We start from the raw sequence: 14,992 nt of genomic DNA, 5'->3' as shown, positions 1-14,992 counted from the left end.
CGTGAACAATATCAAGCGTTTATGAGTGAATACGAGGAGTTAGGGCATTGTAGAGTGGTTGATGAAAGTGAGGACGATGGCTCCGTGAAAAGGTGGTATCTGCCGCATCATGCTGTATTGAACCCGGCCAAGAACACTACCAAGTGCCGTGTGGTGTTCGATGCTTCGGCGAAGGTAAACGGCTTGTCTTTGAACGACGTTATGATGACCGGCCCTAAGATAAAGGTGGATCCCTGCGACAGCCCGCTACAACGAGTATTCTGGAGAGCTTCGCCGAATGAACAACTGCGTGTGCTTGAGCTTACCACGGTGACCTACGGAACGGCAGCAGCACCTTTTCTAGCAACGCGAACGTTGTTGCAGCTAGCGAGAGATGAACGAGAAGGTTTTCCCTTAGCCAGTCGCATTATTGAAGAGAATTTTTATGTCGACGATGGATTGTTTGGGGCAAATGATATCGAGACTGTCCATGCTGCACAAGTGCAACTCATTGAGGTGTTTAGAAAGGCGGGTATGACACTTCATAAATGGTCAGCGAATGATGAAAGGCTTTTGGAATCGATACCATTTGAAGATCGGGATGCTCTAACAAATTGGGTTGTCAATGCGCGATCAACGGTTCGAATGGTTCTGCATAAATGCATTACCTGTTTCCGAAGCAAGCCAACTACTTTGGAACAACAGATGGGTGATTTTCCTAGCTACCGTGTAACAGCTGCTCCTACCTTTCAACGAGTTGGGCTTGACTTTGCTGGGCCAATTATGCTGAAATCCGGTATACGTCGTGTTGCGGCAATAAAGGGATACATATGTGTATTCGTGTGTATGGTGACTAAGGCGATCCATTTGGAAGCAGTGGAGGACTTATCAACTGGTGCCTTTCTCTCAGCTTTGAGACGATTTGTATCAAGAAGAGGAATACCTGAAGAAATCTTCAGTGATAATGCGACAAATTTTGTCGGAGCAAAAAATGAACTACGAGAGCTGTATGAGATGTTTAGGAAGGAGGCGACAGGCCAAGGCATTTTCCAGTATTGCCAAGAAAAGGAGATCGTATGGAAAATGATACCCCCTGGTGCCCCTCACTTTGGAGGAATCTGGGAGGCAGGGGTCAAGAGTGTTAAGAGTGTACTGAAGAAGATTTATAAATCTGCATCTCTAACAATAACTGATTTTAGCACGCTTCTATGCCAAATTGAAGCCATCTTAAACTCAAGGCCATTGTATGCTCACTCAAATGATCCTAACGATTTGGAATGCCTTACTCCAGCTCATTTTACAATTGATCGTCCCTTGATTGGAGTTGCAGAACCATCCTATTTAGATATGCCTGAAGGTCACTTGAATAAATGGCAGAGAATCCAACAACTGCGGCAGCAATTCTGGAATAGATGGCAAAGGGAGTATTTGTGCGAACTGCAAACTAGATACAAGTGGACCAAAATAAAGGACAACGTAAAGGAGGGAGCATTGGTTCTAATAAAGGAGGATAATACGCCCCCGCAATTGTGGAAGCTGGGACGCATTGCAAGGGTGTTCCCGGGCGAGGACGGATTGATCCGGGTAGTGGATGTGAAGACAAGGAGTGGTGAGTTTAAACGTCCTGTTCATAAATTAGCTCTTCTTCCAGTTATAGATCCGTAGCATCAACCTGGCCGGGAGGATGTTCCATTTCGATGGAACGAGCGAGATGCGCGGTCTAAGGAACGGGCGAGAATGGCGGGCTGAGGAAGGAGAGAGAGGTGCGGGGTGAGGAGCGAACGGAAGGCTGTCCGAGTGGCATCTGTTTTGGCGACAATTGTCTGGAACGGCGGCACCCGCAATTGTTGTTCGATCTCATCGACACCGGCCAGAATTCCGCGAAACCCACCGTAGAATGCAAACGGGCGGCTTGTGTGGTCGGACGGACCAGAGAAGCGAGGCAAGCGAGTTGCGGCTTTTCGCCGGACCACGTTAAGGGGGAACAGAGAGGGAATGAAGAGATAAGGAGAGAGTGAGAGAAGAGAGGGAATTATGAAATTTAGTTGTGACCGAGTGGAGTGGGTCAGTCTGATGAAAACCGCGAATGAGTTAAGTCGCAACCAATAAAGTTGTGCGTACAGGATTACCGTGTTCAGTACATTGCGTTAGGTTATCCGCTGAGATATCACAGACACTTATGCAAAAGATATGTTTTAAAACGGTTTAATCAAATACCCATCCGGGTATTTCTGGAAAACTCAACACACAAACCCTATCCTAGATCGACGGAATGCAACGTTATTCCACACCAACAGACAAGCCATTAAAAATGCATCAACCAATCTGTCGCCGTCGACTGATACATCTGGCCACTGCCCAACGGGTACCGTGTACAATGAATGTTTTAAAAGCAACAACTAAACAGCTGTTGTTGGTGGAAAAAAGGGGAAAAAAGCTGCAAAATATACCAAAGCAGGAAGGGGGGGGGGGGAGCCAACAAACAAGCTTCAGCTTGTTTAATGTGAAAGACGGGTACACCTTTCTCTCCGATCCACTCGAAATAAAATGCCGGGTTAAGCAGTCGTGCTAACCAAGCTCAGCAAAGAAACATACCAAAAGACGTCCCGACCACGGAAGCATTTCCAAAGGACGGTAGTTTGAAGAAGCTGTTGCTGCTATTTTCGCCAAAGAAACGTAAAGTAACATAAATTATGGATGGTTCGTTTTCCTGTACAAGCTTTAGAGTATGCAACAGTTCGGCGGAACTGAGCACAGCCAAATGAGTCCAAGGAACGCCCTGACAAGGAAATGTCTGATCTTACCATTACGCTAGAACAGTCTGGAAAAAGTAGTCCGGTGGCTATGTGAAGTTTAATGCATCGTTGGAAGATGGTCGATATTTTGTACAAAAAGTCGGATGTGTTAAGCACTTTTATGCTGCAGAGGACTGATTCTTTGAGTTTAGAATAGAAAGAGTTCAGAAATTGCCACCATTATTAGTTAGCTTTTGATTCAAGCGATGTAACTTTTATCTAAAACATCTGACACATCTACCAGTACACAATGCAAGTAAGTTCTCGAAAACAATCATTTCCTTTCCGGAGAAAAAAAAAAGCTTCTAAACATTTTTGTCAGCATGGCAACCTCTTTACAATGTTACAAACGACAACAGTTGCAGTACCGGGCGTCCCCTTCAATAAAAGCGCACTGTGCGGTGCAACATTGGCCACAGTCTCGTAAAAAGGTTTCTTCTCGTCCACATCCACACGAACAAAACGTTTCAAGGATTTTGATTTTCTAAGGAACCCGCAGGATATCGCATCATCAACCACGGGAAACTATTTCGCTCGATTCCGACCACTGTGCTGCGCTTGACAATGTTTGACGAAGCACGGAAGTATTAAGAAAAAAAACTGCTGGGTCCCCGGGACGTGCTCATCCCTTTAGGCGTTAGAATTTGAAGTCAAGCCACGGTACGGATGCCGTACTTCCAGCGCAGACTGCAACCCTTGTAGCTTTGCGTTCACCTTCCAGAAACTTCCACAATGAAAATGGGATTCTTATTGCGTACCAGCGCTCCCGATGACGCACACACTCTGCCCGGCTTTTTGGTGCATTATCCCTGCGGCACTGAAGCAGCATATATACACAAACAATCGCACACACACACTCAAGCGCGCGTATATTAGAATCTGTTCCTTGAAATTGGTTACGGTCCAGCAAGCACCACCCAACCGTAATGTTGGACGGGTCCATCCTGTCAGTCGCTAGACTGTATCGCAATTTTGTCTGCTTGCCCGGACACACTTACATGGAATGCAGCAACCATTTGGCAGTAAGCAGTACGGTGCTACGTTCCTCGTCGAAAGATTAAAAACGGATGCAATTTTGAGACAGGGAGTGACTTTTATTGCGTGTTGTGAAAATTGAAAGAATTTCCACTATTCGTACGGTATAACCACGCGCGACGCATTTGTTGGTGTGTCGGTTTTTTCGTAGAATTTGGTAAACATCAGTGTTGCTTTACGAGCATAGCTTTTGAGTATAAGAAAATATGCGCCTAAACGTATGCAACTGGCAATTAATAAAGAATGTTTTCCCCTTAATACTAAAACTCAAATGTACAATAAATTGCACATCTGGTGAGTATTTCGTTTTAACGCTTGTGGGAATGTAATCGAAGCATTATTTTAGATTTTCATCCGTGTCAAGACTTGAATATTCAGCAAGCCAGCAATGGCAGATCAAAACATTGAGGTTGTAAAGCCAACAAAGAAGAAGGCTGTTATAAAAAGCAAGGTCACACAGAAGACAAAAAGAACCTTCTTAATTGACCCGAAAGCTTCTTTTCTAGGTCCACTTTGCAAGCAATAACGATTTAAAATAAACCACCCACTGAGGAAGACTAAACAATATGCACTCCAACCGTCAGGGTCATTCCTTTGAATGACAGAATTAAAACCAAAAACAAAATAAAAACACAGCACCAAATGGCATCTGAACCAACACGCACAGTGACCTAAATAAGACATTTGCCATGTCAATCGATAGCAGCGCAAAAATCGTCTTTGTTGGTATAAGATAATTTGCAAGAGTTAAATTGATTTTGTGACGTCACTACAAAGTATCTCCTTTGGAAGTCTTTACCATGCGGATGTAGGACGTTTTCTAAGGTTAAGAAATAGCTTTTACACTTTTTCTTTATTTTTTAACCTTTCGATACAATTTCCTTTTCTCTAGCTCCCACACACACACACAATAAATTTTTACCCTCTTCTGTATCTCCTTATGATTCTAGAGTGTTTTTTTGTGCGTTCACACGCTTCGCTACCCAAGCAAAAAGCAAAGGTAAATATTTCCTTCTCGACCTTCAATCCCCCGATCGAACCCGTGCCTCATCGGCCACAACTGGAATGCAGTTTACCTTTTTTCCGCTTTTCCTTTTTGGTTTTGCAAACCTCAAAGCACTGAAAAACTGCTGGAACTTGCAGTCGATCAGACAGCATAAAAATACGAATACCCGAATCACACAGGTACCCAATCAGATTGTGGGGAAAAAAAAACGCTAAACGAGTCCATTGCGGAGCAGTTTTCCGTCCTGTGTTGCTTCCCGTCTCATTCTCCTTCCCCGGAACGGTACCGATGGAATCGGTGTTATGGATAAAAATAGAAATCAATTTCATAAATAATAAACGTGCAGGCCCCTTTTTGCCCCCTTTTCGCACATTCCCATCCGTTGTTCCCCCGACACCAGGACTTTAGCGTGCGCCACTTTTGGACCCCCCCAACATTAGGGTTTTGTTACCATTTTTTGGCGGCCGAGAGGTCACCACGCGAACCACTTTCGAACGAGCGAGTGACGCCGTTGCGTACGCCCAGCATAAGTATTCGTCATTTGTTATTTACGTTCCAGCGACGCAACGGCAAAAGGCGATTCCATTGGTGAAATGGTACGTTTCACTCAACCGTAATGAGACCGTAATCAAAAAATGGTTTCCAGATGGGTTGTAACGCTCCCGGGTGGGTTTGGGAGCTCCTGGTTTGGCTTTGTTTTTCCTGCTGTATAGCGTGTTTTGACAAGGGGTTTTTGAGGACAAGGTTTAGCACTCTTTGGCTGGCTGACTGGAGAGAGGCGCGGATGTTTATGTTAAAAATTTCATTCATTGAATTTGTAGCAAAGCATTCTTTTAACGAGCTCAAAGATGTCATACACTCGCAGGATATACATGCTAAAAAAAAGTAAATTAGTTATCAAAATCGGTAAGAACATCCACATTGAATACGAAACAGACTGCCAAATGATCAAAATAGACGCAAAAAAATATTCTGTTTTCATCAAAAAAGGAAACAGAAGTAAAAAAATACCTAACCAATTTTCGGAAAATTTATGTAATCAAAACGTTTTTCATATGATACATCATCTAAATTTTAATTAAATGCTTTGTTTTAGATAAGTCTTCTTCTTTTCCTTTTTCTTCTAATTCTTCTTCCTATGTCGGAGATCACGTTGAAACATCGTATTAGTCACCTTCGTTTTTAGTAGTTTTTTCTGTTTTTTTTATTTTTTTATTTTCATCTTTTTCATATTATCACATCTATTATTTTTCCATCTCCTTTTCTTAATTGTTGAGTTTTATTTCCTTTTCTTCAATTTGTTTTCTTCCTTTGTCATCGTTTTTTTTCTCTTTTCTTAATTTTTATACCCTAATTACTCATATGCAGCAGTGTTGAACTTCATGGATTCTTCCCATTCATGGATAATTTGGACAGGCTTGCCAATTCCTTTCACGAGTTCCAAAATCAACACTGAATGAAATCCTTCCATGAATAATTGGAAATTCTCTAAGATATGCAACGTGGGCTTGGAAAACGCAAAAAAAATTCTTCACATACAGTGCAACAAAAATAGAACCTTAAATATTATAAATTAAAAACAAAATAAGCCTAAATAATCCTAACGAAATTAAAACATATTCGCCAGCATCTCGCCATAAACTGAGACTTTTTAATTAGATTTTCTCTTTCTCTTTAGCAATAAAGCACAGCTACCGAAAAACCAGCTGAATCGTACATAATCTTTAAAATAATTTTCACATTCCAGGCTTGTAATCGTTAAGGCATGTAATGGAAATAACGAAGGAACGTTCCGCACGACGGTTTCACTTTAATTACCAACCGTTTGTGCTCATTAAGCCCCTCAGCGTAGACCGTATGGCTCACTATGACAGATGTAGCTGAAGCAAGCGGCATCAAAGAAAATCTGTATACTTACACGCAACACACGCATCGTAAGAAATGGCCCGAATAAATACACTGTATCTCTGCATGAGAAACACAACACACATTCAGAAAAAAATAAAATCAGCAAGAAATCAACTCACCGCATGATCCGCGCATAGCAAAACGATTGAAAATGGAACGCACTACGCGAAACGTTCGTTATGAACAATTTTGTAAATAAATACGCTCGAAAAACTTTCTCGCCACACGTGGTCCACTTCGCTGTCAGGGTAATGGGTGGCGGGAATAAATACACTTTCCCTTTCCTGCTCATTACTATTTCGGTCTCTATCTCTCGCTCTCTTCAACGCATATGCTAACGATGGGTTTTATATCACACTCTCCCGCCGGGAAAAAAATGTGAATACCAGGAGAAAGACATGAAACAACATTCCCGAACACACGCACTCTGGAACGAACGCTTCACATCCACGTAATACCAGAAGAGGAACAACAAAAAGTTACAATTATGCTGCAGCATCGTATCCGTTGCGCAGTTCTTTTCGCTCATCTCGTTCGTCTGCTCCGCATGGTAGGGCTATATCTCAGATCGTGTTACGTTTATTTGCACATTTGGACTTTAAAATAATCATCGTAAATCATAAGCTCAACGGGGTGGAATTGTTTTACATGTGGCGCTTTACTGGCCGCTGAACGCTAATAGACCAGTTCCCAAAGTAACACTACACTCAGCTTGAGTGGTACTGAAGCGCTTTATTATTCTTTTTCCACGGTCCATAACCAACCTCCCGACGATGAAAGATTTAACGATGGCTCATTTACATCGGCAAGAAGCGCAAACCCCGAGTAACAACGGCAGTATCGGTCAGTTTTTTGGTGGTGGAAAAAAAATTCATTTTCTTTATTCGTCCAACCGCCGCTATCGCTTGCCAAACAGGCCTGTCCGGTAATTTTAATTACCCATCATCAGCGGTGCAAATTGTTTGTAAATAAATGCCCCGCCTCTAGCAAAGCCAGACCCCAGCAACCCCGCAGCGATAGCTCTGGCGGCTACGGTACGTGGCCATATGGTTCGGGGAATTTTCCAACGAAATAAAAGCATAGTGAACGGGCCGGCGTATCCCCAAAAGATGCGTGGTTGTTGTTGCTTGCTGGTTTGCTCTTGGTTTACTGTGTGTGAAACATTTTGGCACGATCGAAACATTTGCCTATCGTGTGCACTCTTGGGCCTTGTTGTCTTAGAGCCTTTCCAAAACGATCAAACGCTATTGCTAGATGACAAAAGTGTTTGGCAGTGAGCTTAAACAGACTGCCAGATGGTGAAACAGCCAAGATCAAAGGTACATTTTTACCAAGAAATTCGCTTGTAAAGTTCGGGTTGTTGTACATAAGTTATGATTATTGTTTAGCAATTTTCGTTATTATGAGATGCGAAAATGATTGCCGGTTGATGACGGCCTTTCGCGCAGAAGGCAGGGTAAGCATTTTATTATTATAGTATCGGTGCTTAGTTTCTTTATTACAATTAAAATTGCAACAGAAGATAAAACAATCCTATTGACAAACATTGTCTTTATAACCACTACTAGCCATATATTATAAAAGGGTTTTTTTTTCAAAACAAATTAACCTTTGCTGTGCCTCAGTTGACGTATTTACAAAGACTTTGTCAATAGGGAAAAAGCATTGAAATCCATTTAAACTAATTATTTGCATACTGAAAGGCATAATTCAAAAATGCGTTCGTTATCTTTTTCTGATTGATTCGAACGCTTTTATGGAAAATTTAATGAACTTTTGTTACCTGGTCCTCTTTAAGAATACTCCAAGCTGATATTTTTAATTTATTAATAAGTTACGTTTGAAATGGAATTATTATTTTTCGGCATTGAAACACTTTTCTAAAACATTTTGAAATTTTACTAATGACTTGCTAAGCATTGTGGCCAGGCCATTCAATCGGAATAAAAACAATGGCCTGCTTTTTAAATTATTGAATTTAGCATACATCATATTCTTACCTTTCTTATCCGAATGGAAGAAGTCGCATCACGCACTGAAAACAAAAATAAAACAAAAAAATGATGTCTTATTAAATTTTAAATTTGAGATTCAAGGAAAACAATAACATAAATTTATGCTTTGTTCAAGCATAAATAAGACAGAACTATTTATTTTGTGATAACACACATACAAAACTGCAATAACGTGTGCTTAAGTGGTAATTATTTCATCACGAAACGATACATGAAAATATTCATTTTCCTCACTCGATACAACTTCAAATAAGTGTAGTTGTAAATCGATTCGTTATAACGATCGATAACAGTTTTTGCTTCTGTTTCGTAGACACTTTTTTGTTATCTGCTACTAGTTCTGTTGATTAAAAGCAGCCTGTCCCTCCCTACGCATCGCAATCAGTTTCTCGTCCTAGCAAACCATTTTCTGCTGTCCTGTAATCTGTACACATGCTGTGGTAACAAGCCCCAAAAATAACCCTTACAATACCCTTACAAACCTTGATTTAAATACAATTTATTTAAAACTGACAATCCAACCCAAAAATCGAAACAGACCGGTGCACAAAAAATATGCAAACGTACTACCATAAATAAAATTGCATCCCGGTTCAGCCACCTGAACGAATTGAGAGGGTGAATGGGTGAAAAAAAAAGCAAACCGTTCCGTTTGGATTAACAGATCGAATCAATCGAAAATGGGACATTTTTCACCAATCTTCAAATCCCCATATTCCACCCGATACCCTCGTGCATGCTGATGTGTATGCACTGGACATGGTGCAACGAAATGGATTAAGTTTCGGAGTGCGGTGTAGTGCACTCGCTTGTTGAAACGCAATAATAAATAGTCGACGATATTGAACGTGCGGGAGGAAAATAAAAGGTTTTTCTGTTTGCAAGTTGTATGTGATTTTTTTGTGTACCAAAAGCTCTTCGTAATTTGAATTGGATACATGGAGAGCATTGCGGAAAGATATGTCCTGCGACATCTTTGTCTAATTTGTTCTTTAAAATTAAAATCCCTCTTCAATCTATTCTGTTAAAGTGTTTTTATGTTTATTTTAGTTTATGTAGTAAATCACTAATAAAACAACTTTGCTCGTATTATTTTTACATTACTGTAAAGCTTGCTGTCAAGTGCTTCGAATCGCAAAAAGAAAATCCTGCATTATTTAATTTCAATTCTTCTTCTGCTGGAAATTGATTCATAATTGGCTACTTGACATTGAGGAAAGCGAATTGGCAAAGCAAAATTTTCCTCATCCCATACTTTCCGTTTTCCGGTAGTACGATCGCTTCCCGTTAACGAGTTTTCTACTGCTGCAACCTCATAAAGTACCGGGCGTCTCCATCGCACCGAACGAAATGCCATTACAATTCATCCACCGGATGGAGTAATAGCTTTAGCATCAAAATCGAACCTAAACCCCTTCCCTCGATTACCCCTCGAGCGTCTCCAGTATCGTCTGAGCCTATCAGACAGTAATGCCTCCTACCGTGTCGTAATCTGCAGTTGATAGCTATTGCAGCAAGGCTGCACCGAACCTTACTTAACGTGTATAGGGCACACCAGCATCCAGTCAAGAAAACGAAATAAAAATGCTGCAAAACTCTAATGTAAACCAAATCGTTAAATGGCAGAGGGAGGAACTGTATTGACTTTTATTTTTCCAACCCCCAAAGAGCACAATTCACTTCTTCACAATTCCACTTAGCAATAAGATGAAATCGGCTGCATACCTGACAGCAAAGCAAAGCTAGGTCCCGTAACATGAGTACGCTTCCGATGCCATTCGGAAAGGTTTAACCCCCCCCCCCCCCCCCCAACCGGTTTTTTTACTACACCACCCTACAGATGTTTGTCAAGCCAAGCCGCACCATTACCGATGCTCAAGGAAAGCCTCACAAATCGACAATTTATTGATTTATTATGGGATTTTAATGCTCGATGACTAGCACTCACTCATTCACAGGCGCACAGCTACCCAACGTCGTCGTGGGTGCATATACACCGTGAAGGATGCAGAACAACTACTCGACGACTTCAAGATTTCATTGCCTTATCCGTCCTCGCCAGTTCGGGCACACCTGTCAGCCCACAAGAGCAAGGCTGAGAGTACTCGACGTTTCGCCGGTGAAAGGCACCATCGTAGCCGTCGCTGTGCTGTGGGTTGTTGTCGTCAGTTTCAACCATAAGCCACGGCGGCCATCCAACACTACTAGCACCACCGTTCGCCAGAAGAGCTTTATTGATTTCGTGTTTTATGACTGGTTATTTGATGGATTTCCGTTTCGGTTTATCCTGCCCGCTTTTCGTGCCTAGACTCTTGCGCCTCGCTAGGAAACAGGCAAGCTTAGGATGGTCAAGGTGAGCAAGGGCTCTTGAATTTGATTGCTCGGCTTAAGGTGGCATCTTTTTCCCACAAGACGTGATGGCATTTTAGCTGGCCGCTTGAGCACGACGAGGAATTTTTGCGTTTCCAGTTTTATTGCACAAACAGATGTTGATTTACAGATTAATTTAATAAAATTCTTCAACCATTTTTTTAAAGCTAATCGAATCTGATACAGCTTTGTAGGTAGTTTATATGTGTTTAATTATGAATCTGTGCAGTGGGTTGTTTTTAAGTGCCTTGTTCAAACATTGCTGCAAGCTATGACATGTGCTGCTTGATGTTGTACAAACAAAAACTCATTAATTTTTTTAATTCAAATCAGCACTCTTGGCACCCGCCGTCGGCGCATTGTTTTCCAGTGCTTCTCTCATGCTCATCACAACATCGTTCATAAATATTTCCCACTGGCCGGGCGAAACATATCGCATCGCCCGAAGAATAATGCTCTCGTTGACCTGCGCCATGTCGGCACGGGCTCCACCATTTCTCAAAAGTAATAAATGTTAATGATATTTGTGATCGGCCCTAGTGCCTTCCCACTCATTCGTCGTGTCCCCGGGCTCAACGCTTGCCGGCCCAGTGCAAACGAGAGAAGCGAAATGCGGGAACGGCCGATACGGCGCTGTTTTCCAGCCACCGTGAAGGTAAAGTTGGATTAATTTGTTTTAGCGACCGGTTTCAGCGCCATGATTTAAGACCGTTAATGATGGCGGGAAATATTCACAGCATAATTTTACACAATTACGCAACACACGGCACCGGACCTGGACTAGCGATCGGTTTCGGTGAATGGAGCGATGAACGGATTAAATCTTCCGATGGATTCTAGGATTAAAGATTTTTCGCTTGGTTGAATCGTTTCATCCGCTCTTTTCATATTTTATCTGTACACTTGTCGCTGGGCTCGGTGAAATCGTTAATTTTTAATTCGATGGAGTGCTGTGCATGCAATCCTTTAGCTTTTAATTTGTGCTCTCTTATTGCTTCAGAAAAAAGTCACAATTAAAATGTCTCAATGTTTCATTGTCCTTTATCTGGTACTTTGAAATTTCTTTTCTCTAATCAAGTTAAACATGATTTTTTTTTCTCAAATTCATTGTCATAAAAAAAGCATTATCGACAAGTACATGCACACAACCGAAAACGCCCCAGAAAAGGAACAAAAAACAAGGATTAATGTAGAATATCAACACTAGAAGCGCTGAAAAAACTGTGCCAAGAGTAAGGGGAAAAGCGAATCCCAATTGAGGTTAGAATCCTCGCACACAAATAAAAATTGAGATTTCACTTCCGCAAAATACATGATTATTACAGAAATTTCCACTTTCCGTTTGCATTCAGTTTTATTTCATGCTTCTTTCTTTAGTAGTTTATCGTTGAATCTCATTAAAATAAGCTAAAGAATCATATCGTAGTCCTATAGAATCTCAATCGAATCAAAATGTCGTATCAAATAGGATAAAATCCCCATCGAATCTCAATCAAATTCAAGCCCAATTAAATGCGAATCGATTCCTAATCTTAATCGAATCCCTAGCCATATTCGAATCTTACTACGGAATGAATCTTCGAATATTTCGAGTAGCGATTCTGCCTACACTTGTGCCGAGTCGTAGAGCTAAAAACTAATAAAATGAGTACATAAAGCGACGTATTTTCATATGTTTGGCCTTCAGAAGGTCAAACCGTATTTCAGAATAACACAGTTCTAGTTTATTCTATTTTATTTTCATTGAAACGTAAACTTCAAACTGCTCTTCCATGAACGTGCGTGTATTGAAGTCACCAAAACTATTTTGAATCTATGTAATAAATTCGTTGAAAAAACGTCAATGCATAATTGCTAAAAACTATACAGCAAATTTTATCTTATATTTCGTTAGAACACTTCGGGATGAGTTTACCAATTTCGGTTTAACTGTTTATGTTTGCTCGATTGCATCACATAAGCAGTGTAAAATTGTCATATTTACACTACTAAACCTTAGTTAGTGGAAATACTATCTAAACTAAAAAAAAAACAGGAAGTGTAATTATCTGTTCGTCCAATCCGCACAACAAGCAATCCATAATGAATGAAATTAAATATGGAAGCCGCATGACTGAACTGAAAACTAGCTACTGGATGCACTGCAACTAGCAGTAGAAAATGTTGAGAAAGTTAAACGAGTACACTCTTCATCTATGGCTGTTGATCATTATTAAACCTCTGCCCCTATTCCATGCTCCAAACGCATACAGCAACAGAAATCAAAACGGTCAACAGATGGCTTCCAGCAAACTTGCAGCCACCAGTAATATTTTAAAACTCGTTTCCATTATAAAGTTTTATGTGTATTTGTGTGTGTTTCGATCACTGGCGCACATTGGCCGGATATCCATCATGCTCTCGCTGACCGTGCAGAAACGAGTGTTCAACTTCCTGCACATTTATCAAAGGTCAGCTCGAGATGGCTTAGCGTGCCTCTCTAAGGACTCCCGAAGCATAACTAATTCAATCAGAGAAAATAGTTCTGTATCTGATCTTGCCGACCGGTACACCAACAATTGCACTTGTACGGGATTGCTTCAGTGTGCAGTCTGACAATGCAATGAGGCCAAACCACCTCAGTGCATGAAGCTACAGTTGTGCAGCTCTTGGAATCTTGGCCGAGGCGATACACGCTGAACCACGAGCAAGCAAAACATGTGCTACATTAAAATTCCTTCGGCGTACCGTTTGCTCCCGGGAGGCAACTAGGTGGCACACTGCCCGAGATGTCGACCGACAGAAGCAACGAAGTCTGCATGCAAAAGCTCGCTCTGGGACGGTTACTTTTAGTGCAATTAACAAAAGAATTGAAAAAAAAAACGATGCCAACCTTACATCCACACAGCACTGAGAACCGCTTCCAAGATTGTCGAAAACTATAAAACTTTATTCTAAAATGTAACTTCCCACACAAACACACAGTGACTTTGCCATCCCACTGAACTGCACCGGGTCACATGAGAATTTCCACCCTCTCTGTACGACACCACGTGAGGGAACGTGCAGGCAAATGGAAAACGCATGTAACTGACTAAACTACAATCCGCCTTTGGCAGCACGTAGGAAAACTTATTCATATCACATGTACGAGAAAAACCTCCCTACCTCATCCGACGGCAAAGAAAATGGCATGGGATAGGTGTTTTGGGGAGGGTTGAGGAAAATTGCTGAGGTACCCACAAAATAAATAAGAAAAGCAGCAACAAAAAAAAAAGCTCATACAGGAGAAACAATCCCTTACAGAGGCACGAACACAACCGAATCCGTAAGCTTTAGCTTTAAAAGACGGTTGAAGCGAGTGTGTGAGTTCGAAACGAACACATCGACACAAAAAAGAGGCATCCACCGAACAGTGTGTTCCGCAATGTTTCGAACGTTTCCGGATTTACTTTTTATCCATCACGCCACCGTTGGTTGGCACGTGGTGTGTGGAGATTGTAATTCAGCAAAAGTTTTACCGGCAACATCGGGTGACATACGAGCGCAAACACACATACACACAGTTGTTCCAATTTTTTTTTTTCGTTCTCTAGTGGTTTGGGTGAAGATTATATTTGATTTTGCAGCAAAAGCTAAACGGGAATATAATACGAGGACAGGAAAAAAAAGAAGAAAACCCTCTCGCCACCAGGACAATGCATTCTCTTGGGGCTTTCCAAATAGACCCTCGTGGTGGGCGAACTGCTAATGTAACATGCAGAACGGGTGTGATAGTCATGTATGCATGTTGATGTAACACACACACACACACACACACACACACACACACACACACACACACACACACACACACACACACACACACACACACACACACATACAAACAAAAAAACAAGTTATGT

General features: G+C 41.4%; 3 protein-coding genes across 7 annotated transcripts in view; 2 read left to right on the top strand and 1 right to left on the bottom strand.

Moving 5' to 3' along the window:
• Nucleotides 1-14,356, top strand: part of LOC126567823 (solute carrier family 12 member 4) — a 486,521-nt gene extending 472,165 nt beyond the window's left edge. For all 4 annotated transcript variants that reach the window (XM_050224133.1, XM_050224135.1, XM_050224134.1 and 1 more), the window contains one exon: nt 14,343-14,356. The gene's annotated coding sequence lies outside the window, so the exon portion shown is untranslated. The remainder of the gene's footprint in view (nt 1-14,342) is intronic.
• LOC126568493 (protein TEX261) overlaps nt 1-14,992 on the bottom strand; it is a 231,306-nt gene that overhangs the window by 23,314 nt on the left and 193,000 nt on the right. The window contains exon 4 of one of the 2 annotated variants that reach the window (XM_050224980.1): nt 12,622-12,634. The exons of the other annotated variant lie outside the window; for it this stretch is intronic. The gene's annotated coding sequence lies outside the window, so the exon portion shown is untranslated. Of the gene's footprint in view, nt 1-12,621; nt 12,635-14,992 lie in introns of those variants that run through there. 2 annotated transcript variants of the gene reach the window in all.
• Nucleotides 1-14,992, top strand: part of LOC126568292 (uncharacterized) — a 308,783-nt gene that overhangs the window by 141,227 nt on the left and 152,564 nt on the right. The window lies entirely within an intron of this gene.

The sequence above is a fragment of the Anopheles maculipalpis genome, chromosome 2RL, assembly GCF_943734695.1.
Source record: "Anopheles maculipalpis chromosome 2RL, idAnoMacuDA_375_x, whole genome shotgun sequence".
NCBI lineage: Eukaryota > Metazoa > Arthropoda > Insecta > Diptera > Culicidae > Anopheles > Anopheles maculipalpis.
This window is presented reverse-complemented; position numbering and strand designations above follow the sequence as displayed.